This window comes from Lagenorhynchus albirostris, chromosome 5, assembly GCF_949774975.1.
Source record: "Lagenorhynchus albirostris chromosome 5, mLagAlb1.1, whole genome shotgun sequence".
NCBI lineage: Eukaryota > Metazoa > Chordata > Mammalia > Artiodactyla > Delphinidae > Lagenorhynchus > Lagenorhynchus albirostris.
Window position 1 is genome coordinate 29,268,460 of NC_083099.1, and position 19,699 is coordinate 29,288,158.

The 19,699-nt window shown below is 41.1% G+C and overlaps 1 protein-coding gene across 2 annotated transcripts in view; it reads right to left on the reverse strand.

Annotated features, from left to right (window-relative positions):
• Positions 1-17,487, reverse strand: part of SLC35G2 (solute carrier family 35 member G2) — a 32,169-nt gene extending 14,682 nt beyond the window's left edge. The window contains exon 1 of one of the 2 annotated variants that reach the window (XM_060149176.1): positions 17,297-17,487. The gene's annotated coding sequence lies outside the window, so the exon portion shown is untranslated. Of the gene's footprint in view, positions 1-17,006; positions 17,059-17,296 lie in introns of those variants that run through there. The other variant, XM_060149177.1, reaches the window with a different exon arrangement.
• Between the last annotated feature and the right edge of the window lie 2,212 nt (positions 17,488-19,699).

Below are 19,699 nucleotides of genomic sequence, written 5' to 3' on the forward strand. Positions count from 1 at the left end.
GAAAAAAACACATTTTGTTTATTCCTATTACAAAAGCAATATATGCTTATTGTAGAAAATTGAGAAATGTGAGAAAGTAAAGAAAATCAAAACAACTCATAATCCTACCACCCAGAGATAAGTACTGACCCTTCCAGGTCTTTTTCTATTTGTGAACATTGTTTTCCCCAAACATGGTATCAACCACTATATCCTATTTTATAACTTCCCCTTTACTTATCAGTGCATTGTACACATTTTTCCATGTCATTAAATATTCTACAACATCATTTTTAATGGCTAGTTAATATGGATCCAATACTGGGTTCTGAACACAACAGGTCAATCATTAACTTCAGCTTTCTGAAAGTTTAAAGGTAAATGGGATGACCAGCTGCCACTGATCCTTTACACAGGGGTAGATCCATAACCATCACAGGAAAAGTCACATATGTGAAAAGGTACAGATAACAATGTTGACGTTTTCCCTGAATGTAAATGAGGAAACAGTTTTTGATGGCCAGGGGAAGATTGTGAAAGAATAAATAAGAGATAAGTCAAGAGGATTCATGTTTCCTCTTTGCTCTCTGTTCAGACGTCATCTACAGAGAGAAACTAGCTGAGACCAATAGTGAGACAAAGTGTGTCTTCATTCATTTTTTGTGTTTATTTAGGATCAATACACTGTTTGGTTTTGAAAGGATTTGAGGCAACCATTCAACTAGAGTTAAAGGAAAAATGAAACCACAGGAAATATCAAGCACAGATGCCTCGAAGTACCTGGGAAGTACTCTTTTGGATTGTTTCATCCTGAATATGGCTCTAGATTCTCTAATTATAAGGATAGCTATGATTATTTAGCCTCTATTCTGTGACAGGCATATATTAAGAACTTTATTTTATCATTTAAAGGTCAAAACAACTCTATGAAGTAGGTATTATAATCTCCATTTTAGATATGAGGAAATAGGTTCTGAGAGGTTGGGTAACTTGCCAGTTAGTGGGTGACATAACTAATTAATGGTAGAGACAAGATTCAGGTCCAGGTCTGCCTTCCCAAGCCCTTTCTTCCATACTACTCTGCAAAGTAACCATCCATGGTAGGCAGAATAATGCCCCCCAAGCCCCACCAAGATGTCCACATCCTAATTCCCAGAACTTTACCTTATATGACAAAGGGGAATTAAGATTGCAGATGGAGTTAAGGCTGTTAATCAACTGACCTTAAAATAGGGAGACCATCCTGGATTATCTGGTTGGGCCCAATGTAATCACAAGGACCCTTAAAAGTGGAAAACAGAGACAGAGAAGATGTGACAACAGAAGCAAAGTCAGAGTGACGCAATGTGAGGACTCAGCCTGCTGTTGCTGCATTGAAGATAGAAGGGAATCATGAGTCGAGGGGTGTGGGCAGCCTCTAGAAGCTGGAAAAGGCAAGGAAGTGGATCCTTCCCTAGAATGTCCAGAAAGGAGTACACCCTGCCAACACATTGGTTTTAGCCCACTGATACCCCGAACTGGACCTCTGACTTACAGAACTGCAAGATAATAAATTCATGTTGTTTTAAGCCACCAAGTTTGTGGTAATTTGTTACAGCAGCAAACAGAAAACTCAGACACCATCATTTTGTGAATGTCTAAAGATCAGATTTGTATTCTTAGAGAAAAGATCCAAACACTTAGTATTGGTGTGGAAAAGAACTGCCTGCATGTAATCCATGATTTTCCCCAGAAAAGAATTGTTGATCTTCTTAAGATCTAGAAAAGCATTGGATGAGACTACAAAGTTCTGGGTCAAGTGCCATGGACAAGATTATTTTAGCCTGACATAGAAAATATTTGCTGGCTGCTCACCCCTGTGATACTGTTTGAGACATCTGCTTTTAACAACCACATCCTCATGGATCATCTAGAAATAAAGTGAATTATAAAACACCTCTCAAGGGCTGAGTAAACTGCCCTGTTGGATGTAGTCATTAAATACTGAATCAGAACTTTGGTTGGATACCACCAGATAGATTAATTACCAATGCTGGGGGACTTCCCTGGTGGCGCAGTGATTAAGAATCCACCTGCCAACGCAGGGGACATGGGTTCAATCCCTGGTCTGGGAAGATCCCACATGCCGCAGGACAACTAAGCCCACGTGCCACAACTACTGAGCCTGCACTCTAGAGCCCGCGAGCCACAACTACTGAGCCCGTGTGCCACCACTACTGAATCCCACGTACCTAGAGCCCATGCTCCGCAACGAGAAGCCCGCGCACTGCAATGAAGAGTAGCCCCCACTCGTTGTGACCAGCGAAAGCCCATGCACAGCAACGAAGACCCAACATAGCTAAAAATAAAATAAATAAATAGATTTATATATATATAAAAATAACCAATGCTGGACAACAGGTCTAACCAATTCTTGAGGCAGCAGATTCGAGCTTGAATTCTACCTCTGTCACTTTCTGCCTGGGCATGTATCATGTAACCTTTCTAAACATCAGTTTCTTCATTTGTAAGATGGGCTGATATTACTAACTTGGAAAGGTTATTACTAAGGACTTAATGAAAAGATGGATCAAAAGCATCTAGAACAATACCTGGCACATAGCAGGTGCTCAATAAGTACTAGCTTGCTTCCTTCATGTTAGCCAAGTACTGTGAAGATTTTGTTACTAGTATAGAAGAAATGGTTATTTTCCTCTCTGATCTGTTTCTATAGCAAGAAGGCTTACTTATAGTTTACAAATTTCTAAATTTGGAACTTTTTTAAAGGATAAAACAATGCACTCTAGGAAATGTGCCTGGAGGCCCAGATTAAAATCTGCTCCTCCAGCCCTTCCAATGATTTGAGAGACTTCTGATTCCTTATATTATATCTCTTCCTGATTGAAAGAGCCAGAGTGATTTTTGTTATCTGTAACTAAACCTTGCCATATACACAGATGCACTGTGTATTACACCATGTGATATGTAAAACTGAATCCCACCAGTCAAGGAACCTCTCCTGCTTATTCTGCTTTTAACAATATTATTTTAATACAGATGCCAATAAAGCATTAATATTTTGAAATTTATGGAAGAGTATTCATTCACACATAATGCCAGTCTAATGAACCAAAGACTGAAGATAATGCTGGTGATCCCTTCCAATAGTCTTAAATTGCTATTAATTCTTTTCTTGATGAGACAGGGTGGTGAACAACAGTAATTCATAGTAGACAATTTGCTTACATTTTGTTCCTCATGTGGTTATTGTTTCAAAAAAATAGGCTAAAATTTATCAAGAAAGTTAGAATAGATTTTTGAAATAATCAACCAGGATTGGTTGGTAGTCTGGAGTAAGAATAACATAAGATTTTCATAAAGATGGGTAGACAGCACTTTGAGCTCATACTGAAGAAATACATGTCAATTGTAAATAACTTAGGACTGCTAATTAAGACAGAATCCGAATAATTCCTTCAAGCCATCTTCTACTAGAAACCTTTTAAATTTTATGTGATTACTTAGATAGTTCTCTGGAAATACAACTATCAAGGCAAGTTTATTATAACTTCCTTACGCATTCTGTCTACTCAAATCTTCATCTAGGCCCAGCTAGCAAACCAGGCCAAGAGACAAGTATTAGAAGTCACTCAGACCTCTGATTTTTTTAAAGTGCTGTTTCTGAGAAGACTCAGAGCCACAGAGAAGTCAGGAGCCATCACAGTATGCCTCCATCTCCTTCCACATCCATGCTGGGCAGGACTTTTCAGCACATCTCAAGTTTTCTGGGTTTTGCAACAGCCCAGGGTAGCTCCTTAAATCTGCCATGCCTACTCTCTCAACAGATCTAGGCACCACCTAAAGGGAGTTTGCCAAGTCACAATCTCCTTTGTGGTCTGTGAGTTCCACGAAGGCAAGAGAGTTCTCATTCATATTTGTATTCTTAGCACACAGAGCACACTTAACAAATATTGAACAAAAATAAAGACTCATTCCTGAACTGCATTCTACAACTGCTCCTTGAACTCTGTCCCATCCTGCTATCAGTTATCACAAGCTCTGCTGTTCATTCTCCCATTTCTGTCCTGGTTTCACCTCTGAGATTGTCCTCACACTATTATCTTTGCTGCTTGGCTGCAATTCTGAGTCTCTGTGCTAGAGATACTGGTTCCAGAACCCTGAGGAAGCCTTCTCCTGGTTTGGCCTGCCACTGGACTCTATGCTGGCCCCATGCTGGCCCAGGATTGTCACAGCAGCCCAGCCAAGATATATCTGGGAGAGGGGTCAGCATCCCTGCAAACTTCTTGGATTGAGACAACTTTCATCTGAGCTACATTATTGAAGAATTTTCAATCTAAAAATAGGAAAGCCCTTCAACCTCATTCCTCATGCCTCCTTGTCTTGTGAAAGAGATCCTGAACCACCCACCAAGAAAGAAATAAGGAAATGGCAATGAAATCAGACTGAATGAACAGAGGGAGTAAGGGTATTCACTGAAACGTTGGCATTGAGCATTTGGAATTTAAAAGACCAAAAAAAGTCTTGGTTTTACCTTTTTTTTTTTTTTCCATTTTCAAAATGTTTCGGTGGCTAAAATAAGTTATACTTCGAATTCACTTGAGAGCAATGAATGTTAATATATTAGAAGTTACTTCATGAAATAAGAACAACGTCTTTACTTCAAAATACTTCAAAGTAGTCATCTGAATATTTGACAGAAATATTATATTTTATTAATCCTGTGTTGAAATGATTGCTTAATTACTTAGTATTTTCATTTACACTAGCCAGAAGTGATTACTTTCCACATTTTAGATTTTTCAGAGTAAAAATGATACAATCTTAGACTGGACTTTAAGTTGGCTATAAACTGGGTTTTTTCACACATAATTTGTGAATATAACTGATGGTAGCTACTCTTAGGTGTTTATCCCCAAAATGTTACATTGGGGGTCCTTGGGGATGAATTCTGATCTTTATATTCACATTGTTGGCCAGTAATAAACTGACATTTGGCCTAAAAATTAGTAGGATATGTAATCCTTCACTCTATCCATGCACTTCTTGCTCTTGAGAAAAAATAATTTACTCTGGGAGTCTGAGGGATAGCTAGCTTCTTGCATCGTGGAATTTGATTTTAGTGCTCTGACCCTGATAGTCCAGCTCTTCACTAGGGCTCACTTTTGTATTACTGTAGCAACAGCTAGCTTTTGTCTCCATAGTCAATGACTGCATCTCCTGACCCTGCCAACCGTCTCTCAAATTCACCTTCTTTTTTTTTGTTTGGTTTTTGGTTTTTAGTTTTTTTTTGTGGTACGTGGGCCTCTCACTGTTGCGGCCTCTCCCGCTGTGGAGCACATGCTCCAGACGTGCAGGCTCAGTGGCCATGGCTCACGGGCCCAGCCGCTCCGTGGCATGTGGGATGTTCCCGGACCGGGGCACGAACCCGTGTCCCCTGCATCGGCAGGCGGACTCTCAACCACTGTGCCACCAGGGAAGCCCTCAAATTCACCTTCTTACTTAGAAGAAACAGGGGAGGAATGTGGATGAACCACTCTAAATCCATCATCATTGCTCTATTTTGCTGGTGACAGGTCTGTGGTGACATCCTGTGTGAGGATCACTCCCTGTGCTAACAGATGCACAACAGCACCAGAATGGTATGACAGCTCACTCACTCCAGGTGAGAAGAGGTTCGGGGCACACTAGGCTGAATGATAAACTCCTCAGCATGCTAGCTAACATCGCTTAGAAGAGGGATACTTAGGTGAGAAAGAATTCTTATTCTGGGCTGAACAGCAGAAGCTGCCCAAGTGGATGTGGGTCAAGGCTCCTTAGATGGAGCTGAGATAGGCTGAAGTTGGGGTCGTGGCTGGCTGAGCTGGGGATGAAGGCTGCTTAGCTGAACTAAGAAGGGCAATAGATACTGGATTCCAGAGTAGGCCAGGCCGGGAGGAACAAGGTAGAATGTGGTCTAAGGGAGCTAAGAAGAATTGCGCTATGCTGGGCTATGGGAGAATGAGAGCAAGGCCTCAGGATGTTGCTGGGCTGTGTCGGTATGGGTTATAGGAGAGGAGAGAATTACAGCTAAAGGACTTGGAGATGAGGTGAGGTAAGGAGAGAGATCGGATGGGATGGGTATGGGGTCGGGGAAAGGCAGGAAGGAGTAGTGGAGAGATGCACCAAACAGGAGGCCTAGCGCAAGTTTGAGCTGGAGACTCGGCTGACAGTTCTAGGGCAGGAGGTTAGGAAAGGGATAGCCAGGGACTATCAGCTGTGCAGGAGCTGCTAGGAGTCAACAGCTGGCTCTGGGAAGGACAAAGAATGAGAAAAAAGAAATCATTAAATTTGTAGGAGCAGAAGGTGGGAAAGGGGGCTGGGGATGAGAGTTATCATTCTGGTTAGAGCTGGCCTAAATATTCTATGTTACCATCACCTTGGAAGTTCTGGGCATGTTAGTTGCTGTGTAGGCAAAACTGGAGAAGCCCGTCTCCTCTGTACTCAATCGTGGCTAATGACTTTAGTAGACTCTAATGAACCGTGCATACCAGGAAAGGAAAAGGTTAACTGAGATTGAAAAAAAGCCTTATGTGGCAGTTTTCAGATAAGCGGGTTGACTTGGCTTGTGTGAGGGTGATGATGCCTGATTTGGAAAAGAGCAATTTATGTTGTACTGTTTTAAAATCCATTCTGGCACACTGTGATGAATGTGTTGGCTGGCAGCTAAGAACTTGCTGAAATGCAAGAGTCTTTCACCGATTATAATCGACACTTCCCCTTCCAGGAAAGAGCCTTTCTCATCTCTGAAGCAGTGGACTTATCAATTTGCATAAAATATGCCATTCCCATTGAATATATATTTATCATCTACCACTTACTTTCCTACTGTCTTTTTTTTGTTTGTTTGTTTGCAGTACGCAGGCCTCTCACTGTTGTGGCCTCTCCCGTTGCGGAGCACAGGCTCCGGATGTGCAGGCTCAGCGGCCATGGCTCACGGGCCCAGCCGCTCCGCGGCACGTGGGATCCTCCTGGATCGGGCCACGAACCCGCGTCCCCGGCATTGGCAGGTGGACTCTCAACCACTGCGCCACCAGGGAAGCCCCCTACTGTCTTTTTTTTCTAAAAAAAGCAGAATTAGTTTACAGTGAATCAGCATCTTTAAATTCAGCTGTGCTGGGTGAATCTGTCAAGAGTGGCAGGAAGTCATCGCTAGAAGGGGGAGGGGAAGGAATAAAATGTTCCTTTTCTGTTTCCATGATCTTTTCTGTATGTATCTAAGTGGTTAAATCACCAATTAGGTTAGATGCTAATTAAATATAAAACAGATTACAGCACTGTTCTGATATCTTGTTAAAGTTGTACTTATTGGTTGTTTATTCTTTACCTAATTCTCACTAGAGAGGATCAAATAGCCCAGCTGAGTTCAAAGAAGGCTGCCAACCCCCCAGGTCTTACACCAGTCCCTGAACAAAAAAGGAACACCCAGGATCAACAGCCTACTCTCAAATCCCTCAAATACTACATATACCACCTGCTCACATTCGCCCTGTTCTGGCTGCTGTTTATCCATGAAAAAGCCAAGCCTGAATTTTCTCGAGGCCAAGATTTATGAAAATGCCAAATGAATCAGTTCAAAATTGTACACATTTGGTTTCATTTGATCATAACTGATTCTTCACACTGTAGACACCACTCACATCTCAAATTTTATTAAACTCAAATAACGTAAAGCAATTGAAAAATGGTGAATAGATGGCAACTTGTTTCAAACTGTAAGTCAGATTTTGAATGAAACTTGACAACATCTGGTTGCTTAAGTGGCATACCTACATTTATTAAAGTCGTTCCACTCCTTTAATGCTATTTAGAGAACACACACAAATATATAATGCTACTGCAAAGCTGAAAAGAGACTTTATAAAGTCCCATCACTGGCAGGGACACTGTATAGGAAGGAAAAGCACAGTATAATCCATCCCATCAGGAGTTAATTTTACCAGCAACATGTACCAAAATTTAAAATGTGTGAACTCTTTGACCCAGCAATGCCATTTCCAGGAATATATCCTAAGGAGATCACTAGTAAAGTACATAAAGATGGCAAGCAATGATATTCATCATGGCTTTCTTTACACAATGAAAAACTGGAAATAACCTAATTGTCCTTTAATGAGGGACCTGTTAAATAAAAACATCAATGCAATATTATGCAGTCATCAAAAAAGATACTATATATGTATATATAGACATTAAAAAACCTTCATGTCACATTGCTAAGAAAAAGAAGGGTATAAAAGAGTATTCATGGTATGACTTTATATAAAACAATTTATATCTATACTTACAGATGGTGAAATTTCAATTATTCAGCACTTTCTTCTTTTTACTTTTTAGGTTAATTTTCCACATAAGCATGCATTTACTTTAAAATCCAGGAAAAAAATCAAGCTATTTTCATTAGAGGAAAAAAAGTCATTACTCGGTATTTCAGTTAGACAAAATGTCATCCAGGAAGCCAAATGTAGCTCTTATATTTCTGTGCCTTCTGTTGCAAAGAAAATTGTGGATAAACAGACCATATTACAGAGAGAAACTGGATGGATGGTGTGTAGAACCCAAACCAAAACAGAGGTGAAATACTACATAAACTAAGGAGGATGCCTTTATTATACATAGTGTTTGAAAGAATTAATTCATTGCGCATGTGTGCGTGCTTTATTATATTTTCAGGGCTAACAAAAAAAAATAGTATGGATCCTAAATGACAGCAAAGAATATAATCATCATTGGTTTTTCTTACATAAGTTACCACTCTATAAATCTCTGTGTTAATGTGGAAAAATCTGACCTGAACAGATGGACCTCATGCTGTTTTCTAAAACATGAACAGATTTCTGATCTTCTGGACCAGGAAATGGAGTCAGCACTAAAACAGCGGACACCATCATCCATCTCCTAGAATTTCAATTTAAGGAGCTGCTAATAAAAGCAATATTTCCTCTTTAAAAATAATAGCACAGTGATATGTTTCTGTCCTAACGGAATGTGCTCTCAATATAGTAAAAACATAGTGGAGATTTGTTGCAGTGGAGGTGCTGGCTGATTACTGAACTGCACCAATTTTGGAGAATCCCCTCACTGTCGTTCTTGGCAGGTAGCATCATTTGGCAGCTTCCATCCTTCACTCTCCAAGTTTCTCATGGAAGGCACAGTCCTGAGGGCTGCCAATCTGCCTGGTTAAATCTTCATCCCATTAGCCCAAGGGCCCCCTTTCCTTGAGCATCTTCACAGGAGCAGTTTCACAATAGATACCCTTGGGCTTGAAGTCCCAATAAAGGGCTCTCAGTCAAGTAATTAGCAACTTTGCATTTCCCCCCCCCACCAGCTCCACCACTTTCTAGCTGTGTAACTTAAGGCTGTGAGGAGGCTGGTGGAGGCAGCAAGACTGGGTCTGAGGAGGAAATTGGGGCCAAGGGGATGGCCCACGAGGTCAGGATATTGGTTATATAAAGGGAGAATGAGGAAATAGTTCAATACCCTGAAGATAATGGGAACCAGATTTCTTACCATCAGAGAAGGAAGATACAAACAGAAAAAGGGTGAAGACTAGAATGAGCACTGTGGTGTTGGAGTGCAGTTGAAGATATTAGAATAAACACATTTTAATATAAATAGATGAATAGATATAGAAATAAATATAGATGTGCTTAAGAGTTTCCCAGTTCTGTCTGCTAAGATGGCCCTAAAGTAACAATACTCCAGTAGCAATGACCACACCTAGCACCCAGATCTTGCATTCTCTACTAAAAGGAAGCTGGGCTCTTTGGAAAAATAGCTTTTGAAATGACTGAAATGGTTGGGGCAGGAAAAGTACAAGATGAGCCTGGAACATCTTACACTAGAAAGTACTCTGATAATAGAGATGTCAAAACAACACAAGAAGCAGCTTGAATGGGATTCGAATGGCCAAATCTGTAACAATTTCAGCATCAAAGTCAATAATCATTAATCATAGTAATTGGTTATAATCCACCTAATAGAATAGAAATCCACAAGTCCAAACTAATGTAAATAAATGAATAAACAAACAAATAAATAAATAAAGGAAGAGAAAACTCTCCCTTACAACAGAATACCAACTAGTAAAGGTCAAATGAATGTTGGAATTGGAAAAATTGCCATTTGGCAATCATCATAGTAATAATTTATTTGAGCAAGAACCATCATAAAATAAGTGACCAAAAGTTTGTTGAAGAATAGGATGTTTACATAGTCTCAAAGTGTCTCCCCACAAAATGCTTATAATTACAAAGGGAAAAATAACAACTTTACAGTGGAGAAGTTATCACCTTAACCAAGTCATCAAAGTTAACATCACCAGCAAAAAGACAAATCAATATTGTATCCCTTAATAAGATCCACTGAAAAAAACACAGTATTGCTTCTATCATTTTCCTGACAAAAATGTGTAACTATGCCAAAAATGCATAACGTGCATCAGACAAACCTAAATGAGGAACATTCTACAAAATTAATGGCCTGAACTTTCAAAAATGTCAAGGTCACTAAAGACAAGGAAGAAATGAGGAACTGTCACAAATTAAAGATTAAAGAAACAGGACAACTAAATGCAATTCATAACCCTGGATTTAACTCCAGACGAGAAATAAAAAACATTTTTCTGAAGAGGAAATTATTGGGGGAAATGGCATATATTGAATGAGGTTTGTGGATTCAATGGCAGAATTATATCAGTCTTAAGTTCCTCATTTTGGTGATAATTCTGTGGTTATGCAGGAGGGTGTCTTGTCTTTAAGGAAAACTACTTAAGTGTAGTCTTCCTACTTAAGTACTTAGGGGTAATTAGGCATCACATCTGCAGCTTATTATCAACTGGTTCAGAAAAAAAGAGAAAGTATATGAATGAATGACAAAGCAAGCATTGTAAAATGTTTATAATTGGAGAACTTGGGATGAAGTATATATAAGAATTACCCTTCACCCCAAGAGTTCATTGGACTATGCATGCAAGTTTTCTGTAAGTTTGAAATTATTTCTAAATAAAATATGAAAAAATATACTGGGGATAACAGAATCTACCTAGATTTTTTGGGAGAAGTACATGAGTTAATATGTGTGAGGTGCTTAAAGCAGAGCTAGGTATACAGTAAATGCTAAATAAATGTTAGCGATGATGGTGATAGTGGTAATGAAATCCTGAACTTTACATCACAACTCATCTGAATCAGGACAAGCTGACTCTGGTTCACTTACTTGTTTTCTCTTTTTAGATTCAATTTAGAAATTGAAAAAAATATTTATTTACATTTGAGATGCTAACAACATTATTAAACTTGTTTACTGTAGTTTAAGCACACAGTGTTCATGTAGAACAATATTTTATAAACTGTTGTCCTCAAGAAAAAAGGATGTTAGTAGTATGTTTTAAATAATCAAGATCAAGTTTTTGAAATTTTCATCCTTCATTAATTTAGGCAATATGATAATAATGAGATTATATGATAAGTACATACATATATATATATTTCTTTATCCAAATACAGTATATACATTAACATGTATATATTTACTATAGGGTAACTATATACAAATTATAATAATATGCATAGAATTAAAGACCATGAGAGTTGAAAAAGGCTGTGGAGTTCATCTACTCCAATTTCTTTGAAAGTAACTCTAGCCTCTACAGCAACCCCAACAAATAGTACAGTTTCCATTTGAACTTACAGTCACAGAAAACTTATTCCTTCTCAAGGCAGCCACCTGGGAGTCATTCTGATTGTTAGAAAATTCTTTTTTAACATTGAGTCAAAAATCTCTCTATATGTAATCTCCAGTGTCTGTTCCTACATATTTGCTCTGGGATCACTAATTAATTCCCTCTTCCACATGACATTTCAGTATCAGGAACTACTATTTCCTACCCTCCCCGTCCCAGGTCTCCTATCATGAGTTTTCTCTTCTACAAACTGAAAATCTTCTCCTTCTCAATTATTCCACGTATAATCGTGGTTTTCATCTTACCTTAACCATTCTTCTCTGAACATATACCGGTTTCTATGATCTCTCCTAGTCAGGAGATCCTGTTTCTATGAGGGCAGCCTGAGATCACACCAGCTATTCTGGCAGCCTCATGCATTTATGTTTATTCCTTCATTTGGTCAATATTTACTAGGTGCCTATGATGTGGAAGGCACTGTGCTAAGATAGTATGAGAGATAAAATTAAGAAAACAGGGACTACCCTGGTGGCACAGTGGTTAAGAATCCGCCTGCCAATGCAAGGGACACGGGTTCCAGCCCTGGTCCGGGAAGATCCCACATGCCGCGGAGCAGCTAAGCCCTTGAGCCACAACTACTGAGCCTGTGCTCTAGAGACCGTGAGCCACAACTGCTGAAGCCTGTGCTCCGCAACAAGAGAAGCCACCACAATGAGAAGCCCGCACACTGCAGTGAAAAGTAGCCCCTGATCACCGCAACTAGAGAAAGCCCATGTGCAGCAATGAAGACCCAATGCAGCCAAAAATAATTAATTTTTAAATTTTTTAAAAAACAGACAATGGTAATAAAAGATAACTTTTAAAAAAATCTAGAAAACATACGCTTTCTCTTAAAGAACTTACATGTTCATTTTGGAGAAAAGAAATATGCTAACAAGTACCACAAAACAGACACAACAAGTGCTATGCACATTAAAGGAAGTTATACAATTAAATATGTATTTGCTTTAACATCAGAGTACTAGAGAACAAGCAAAAGTAATGACAATTTCAGACTAGACAATTTCAGACTAGCATGAAAAAAAAAAAAAAAGCAGCAGCTTGGGATTTAAGCAACATTAAGAGAGAAATTTCCAGATTAGGAGAATTATTCACAGATTCAGAAGACACAAACGGTTCATAGTTTTACCCTTAAGAGCTCTGACAATGGGATCAATAATCACTTGTACAGAGTGATTTACATGCAACTTTATAGAAAGGCAAGAAAATAAATAGACTAGACTACTATGCCCCAGGCTTATACCAAGGGCTCAGTGTGTATTATTTTACTTAATCCCACAACAACCCCAACAAGGCAGGAACTAATATCAGTCCCTCTTTAAAAAGAAAAAAAATTAAGTGAAGATCAGCAAGCTTCAGTAACTTGCCCAAGCTTACAAGGAGCTTACTATGGCAGTCAGCCTTCAAATCCAGACTGTCAGCTTCCACTCCAACTTGAGGCCATCAACTACTTACCACCCAACAAAGCAATATCTGGCAAATTCCCACCCACGTCCCCACAAACTTCCAGGCGAACTACTTGGAGAAGGCTCTCACTAAACAATCTGTTCCTCCTCTGGACTCAAGAACAGTTTCTACAGGACTCTGTTACAGTCCTTGATACAAGGTATCAATGTGAATTGTGTATGTAACACAAACCCCTGATAAAGTGTTCCTGCTCCAAGAACAGAGATTGTGTCCTTATCTTCTTCTTGGAATCCCCAGGCCCTAGGGCATTGCTAGACTCAACAAATGCTAGGAGAATGGCATAGCTGGTCCCCTTTGAAGAAAGTTACCTTTTTAACCAGAGACCTCTAATTCTGGGTCTAATTAGTTGTGGTGCAGAGCTTTGGTTGCCACAATGCTGCAACCTAACTCTATCTTCTATCTCTTAACTCTAACTAAATTAAGGGAATCTGGGAGTTCCCTGGCAGTCCAGTGGTTAGGACTCCACGTTTCCACTGCAGCGGGCACGGGTTTGATCCCTGGTCAGGGAACTAAGATAATGCAAGCCTCATGGGGCAGCCAATAAAATGATTTTTTTTTATTTTTTTATAAAAGGGAAGGGGAAAGATATATTTGACTACATAAAAACTGAAATTTTCCATACAGCAGAAAATATCATAAAGTTTAAAAATAAAAAAATCAAGAAAAAATTGCAACATGTAACAGAGTCTTCAGTATACAAAGAGTTTTTACAAATAAGAAAAAGAATATAAGAAAAATAGAAAAATAAGGATATGAGCTGGAAACTCACAAAACAAAAATAAGTATGACCAATAAATATATAAAAAGATGCTCTTTACTGCCTATCCAATTGGAAGAAAACCCTGATTTTGGTGATAGTGTGGGGATACTGACATTCTAATTCAGTGTTTATGTTGGTATATATTGGTACATCTTTTCTGTAGAACAATCTAGAAATAGTGTTCTTCCAACAAATATTTCTTGAATACACATATATTTGACACTGTGTAGATACTGAGAACATAGTAAAGAATAAAGCACACAAGGGAGGAGACAGGAAATAATTGAACAAATAAATAAACAAATCAATGTATCAAAACATAAAATGTACATATCCATTGAACGATCAATTTCACTTCTAGAATTTTTTTCTAAGAAAATAAATAAGTGCACAAATGTTTGTTCAAAGATATTATTTGCAGAACTGTCTAATAACAGCAAAAATTGGAAATAAATAAATGTTCATTATTATAAGATTACTTAAACCAATTATGTTCTGCCCACATAGTGCAATATTATACAACACTTAATGATGATGACCTAGTTTTATATGTATTGGTTTGAAAGACATTAATGATAAATTACATAGTGAAAATGCAACCAACAGAAGATTGGTCCATTTAAAATGCATGTGTGTTCATCTAAGAGAAAATCTGTTAAAGTATGGAAGTTCCATAAAAAACTAAAAATAGAGTTACCATATGATCCAGCAATCCCACTCCTGGGCATATATCCAGAAAAAATGAAAGCTCTAATTCAAAAAGATACATGCACCCCAGTGTTCATAGAGGCACTACTTACAATAGGCAAGACATTGAAGCAACCAAACTGTCCATCAACAAATGAATGGATAAAGAAGATGTGAGATATAGAGATATAGGTATAGATATAGATAGATAGATACACAAGGGAATATTACTCAGCCATAAAAAAGAATGAAACAATGTAATCTGTAGCAATATGGATGGACCTAGAGATTATCATACTAAGTGAAGTAAGTCAAAGACAAATATTATATGATATCATTTACATGTGCAATCTAAAAAAATAATACAAATGAACTTAATTACAAAACAGACGCACAGACCTAGAAAACAAACTTATGGTTACCAAAGGGGAAGGGGGGGATAAATTGGAGTGGGATTAACGCACACTACCATATGCACACTACCATATATAAAATAGATAAATAACAAGGATTTACTGTAGAGCACAGGGAACTATATTCAATATCTTGTAATAAACTATAATGGAAAAGAATCAGAAAAAAGAATATAATGCATATATGTATAACTGAATCACTCTGCTGCACTCCTGAAACTAACACAATATGGTAAATCAACTATGCTTCAATTTTTTAAAAATCTATTTACAATGGTTTTCTCTGGTTTTATGTATTTCTCTGTCACCTAAATTTCTTACAGTGAGCATACATTTTATGAGAGAAAAACCACAGATATTCAATGTTTTGAAAAGTATATATGTAATCTTTACAGAGTTCACAAACCATATCCCACCAGTATATTTGAAATTGTCAGCATTATGATACATCTTAGTCATATTTTCTTCAGATTATAACTTTCCATAAGATCATTAGCTAGCTATTGTTCTGTATTAAATTTTTCATTAATTCTTTTTGTTTAAACTTCCTTTAGCGACATCTTTTTTGTATCAATATCAATTTTACATCTTTCTAGACTATCTTTGTTCTGGAATTAAAATATGTGTAAATACTTCGTTGCTCAGCAAAATACCAAACACTTTAATTCACCTGTTCCCAAGGTTCTGTGACTTGGGAACAGATAACTATGGAAGTTAATGGTTCTGCGGAGTTCAGAAACGTGTCAAAAAATAAAGATGGATTACACAAGAAGCTCTGGAGAAAATGTGTGACTTGTAGTGTGTGATGGCACTGAAAACCAATGAGTGTATTTACATGTGCGTAATGTTTGTGTGCATATGCACATACATGCATCCTACATATGCTATGCATATGCATACGTGAGAGTTCATGTTTATGCTCACCCTGTGTCCTCCCATGTAGGTAAATCAAACCTGTTATGCATATGCTTTATCTGCACCCCCGGGCGAGCCACATTTGCCTTCATGTTATCTGCGGGAAACCACCATCAATCCATCCGCAAAGGGTTTCAGTGTCGAGCCCGGGAGCCGGCGCCACTCTGGCCACCTGCCTTGGAGAGCGGCTACTCAAAGGTGCGGAGTAGAACCGCAAGGCAGGCCGCCGCCTGGGAAGTAAGCCGACGAAGGAGCTTGAAGCACTTCAGCACCACGGACACGGGCAACCCCAATCGAGTCCTTTCGAGCCGTAAAGCTGGCGGAGACCGCCCCTTCCCCAGGCGCCCCCAGCCCTCTTCGCCTAGTGCGTCACTATCTCCGGGCCCTCAATCGTCACTGAGACGCCAGCTTTCCATCCCGCTCCTCGCCAAGCCCGGCAAAAGCCTGGCCGGAGATGCGGGTCCGCGCAGCGATCCCACTCGCCCTTCCTGCTGGCCCGCGCCACCCTGCCATCCTCTTCTCTCTAAAGAGGCCAAACGGGCGCACGAGGCGTAGAAATTCTACAGCCCGGAGCCGGGTCAGGGAGGGTCCTGTTTTCCTCCCCGGAGGTGGGGAAGGCTGAGCGGACTTGCTCTGAGCCTCCACCCGCTACATTCGGCCGCGGCCTGGCCCTTCCTCCTTGCCCTCGCCTTTCGTTGGGGAAAGATTTCTCCAAACCGTTTAATCTCCGCGAAAATCTCAACCCACATAGACTGGCGTCCAAGAGGCAGAGACAGACAACAGAGTAAAGGCAAATACTCATTCTCGGCCCTATTTCTAAAACCATCCAGCATTCTTAAAAGTTTGTATTTGAAATTGATCCCATGGCGCCATAGGGACTCTCCCTTGTTTGGGTGGGTTCCTGGGCGAAAGGAAAGCAGTAGCTCCTGGCCTTTATCAGAGAGGCTGGGGAAGGACCCATACATGCGACGGTGGCAGGAAACGGGGGCGCACAGCTGATACTGACCCTACCGAACCGGCGTCCAGGTTTTCCAAGAGAGCAGTGCCGGGAAGTGGCGGCCCCACAGCCGTTGAGGCGTCGAGCAGAGCCTCCGCAAAGGCTTGTAAAGGGGGCGGGGCGCTTCGCCCAGGGCCCGGCCTAACCCCAAAAGAGGGAGTCGGCCTCTTAAGTGCCTCGGCTAAAAGCGAGCGTGCGGGGTTCGGGGTACGCTCCCACTCCTTACGGGTGGGGCGGCCCGGCAGGCAGGGTCAAGGTCCCAGTCCACTGCTGCCGACCGGCTGCTGGGGCCCGGTTACCTGTGCGTCGCGGCGAGGAAGGAGCGCCCGGTGCTCCGGCCGGGGCTGCCCGCTGCCCCGCGCCTAGTCCAGGCTCTGAGCCCACTGAGGCCACCGCGCGCTTCGCCAGGAAAACCGCGGCAGGGGCGGCTCAGGCCGCCTGGCTGGGCAGGGAGAGCGGCGCCGCAGGCACGAACCCTGCGCCTGCGCTCTCCGCTGCTCCCCCTCGCTTCCCACCGGCAGGTGCCCAAGTGGAAGACCAAAGGGGAGCGCCGGGGATTTGTGCCCCTTACTCGCGCGGTGGGAGGGCCCAGGCGCCGCGAAAGTGCCTTCCGGGATCGCTTTAGCCTATGCCCTTCGAGAGACCCGGTCTGCCGGAGTGACATGGTTTTGAAGCAATCGCCGGTCTGCCGGAGTGACATGGTTTTCTGGAAGGGGGCAGGGAGGCAGCCTCAATCCATTTCCACCTGTCCCTTTGCGTTTAAAAGTCGCAAGTCGATTCCTTGATATTTAAAATATGTCTAGCATCAGTAAATCATGGTCCGGGAAGGTCTTCGGGCATCCCCCGGCTCCACCTGTTGTTTTACCGATGAGGTCTCTGGGGCAAGGGTCTTGACGCTGCAGATCTGGTTCCTGGACGGAGGTCTATATACCCCAATCCTGTGCTGAATGAATACAGCTTCTTGGAAACAGGGACACGAGGACAGGCAGGAAGGCCATCAGCATAGGCCAGGCAAGAAAGGGTGAGGCCTGAACCAAGGTGCTAGCTGTAGGAAAAGATAGGAAATGACTGCTGGGTTTTCCTCTGTCCTTCCAGATCCACTCACCACCCTGTTCTGTGACTCAGGACTGACTTTTATGGACGACATCAACTGTCCTCTGGCTTTTGTCTGGTTTTGGCCAATGGGAGGCATGTGCAGGAGGTCCACCACAGGGCAGAATGTTGATCACAGGGCAGGATGTTATTCAGGACCTCTCCCCTACATTCTCAGAGGGCCATTCTATTAGCAGTGGCTGCATTCTTTATCTGAACGCCATTACTCCAATCCTGTGGCCCTCTCCTACAGTTCATTCTTAGTCCTGTTTACCACTTGCTGCCCTTGCCCCTGCAGGCCTCGCTCCCAGATGTTTCCTTTAAACCTGTCCACACCTTTTTAAATAGTCTCTTCCTTAAATTCTCAACTATCCCCTGGATGTGCCATGCCATCTTTATCCTACCACCTTTTTCCTACCTTTCCAGGACACTATAATACTTCACTGCGGTTGGGAAGATTCATAAGAAAAAAAAATGTGTCAAAGAAAGATGAGACTTTTGGGACTTCCCTGGTGGTCCAGTGGTTAAGACTCCATGCTCCCAGTGCAGGGTGCCCTGGTCAGGGAACTAGATCCTGCATGCTGTAACTAAGAGCCTGCATGGCACAATTAAAATACCCTGCATGCTGCACCTAAAGATCCCGCATGCCCCAACTAAAGATCCTGCATGCTGCTACGAAGATTCCACATGCCACAACTAAGACCTGGTGGAGCCAAATAAATAAATAAATAAATGTTGGAAGGAAGGAAGAAAGAAAGAAAGAAAGAAGGGACTTTTAAAAGGTGAGATGTCTCCCAGAGTCATCTTGCCAGGCTCCAGGCAGCCATCATGCTAGGTGATCTCCCCACCAAGTCCTCCAGTCTGAGGGTATCAAAGACAGTTTGAATAGACCCAAGAATGGGATTCAGACTACTCAGAATCAATGTGTTCCACAAAAGGGCTGGGGGTCATCTAAGTGTCCAGCACAATAGAACTTTTGGGTGCCTCTTGATGGGAAGAGAAAATCTAGATCTTTATGGAGCAAGTGCTGGTGCTCTCCCAACTGCAGCTGGGCTGCTTTTGAATGAGTTGATATCCTTAGGACACTTAAAAGAGTCTTGGGCACAGTGTCTGAAAAATGTGTTTATGAAGGAGCTGCTGAGTGATGCGGTTGTTGATGAGAGTCTCCGGCTGTTTCAGTAGAAAACCCAAAGAATGTTCCCAAAGAGGGAGGAAATAAAAGGCAATAGAGTGAGTAACGATTACCCCTAGCACTCCATGTCAGCTGGGTCTGAATCCAAGGCCTGACCATCTCTCTGGCTTGTAAAAATGATCAAACTGGTTTAACTAGTTTAATTCTTTCCCCATCCCACCCCTTCAAAAAGCACACAGACAAAAACAAAACAAAACACCGAGGCATTATCTTGGCAAGACTTACCCAAAGGTAACCCCAGGAGTAGCTGCTTGCAAACAGAATTAATATCTCCCCTATTTGTACTGAATACAAATGAGACCAGAACAGAAAATTAACAAGTATCTTTGGCCTTTCTTCATTTTGAAGAGGAAGGATCCTTTGTTGTTCAGAAAGCAACCTGGGCATTAACTGTGCTGATCTAGGTAAGGAGTAGAGG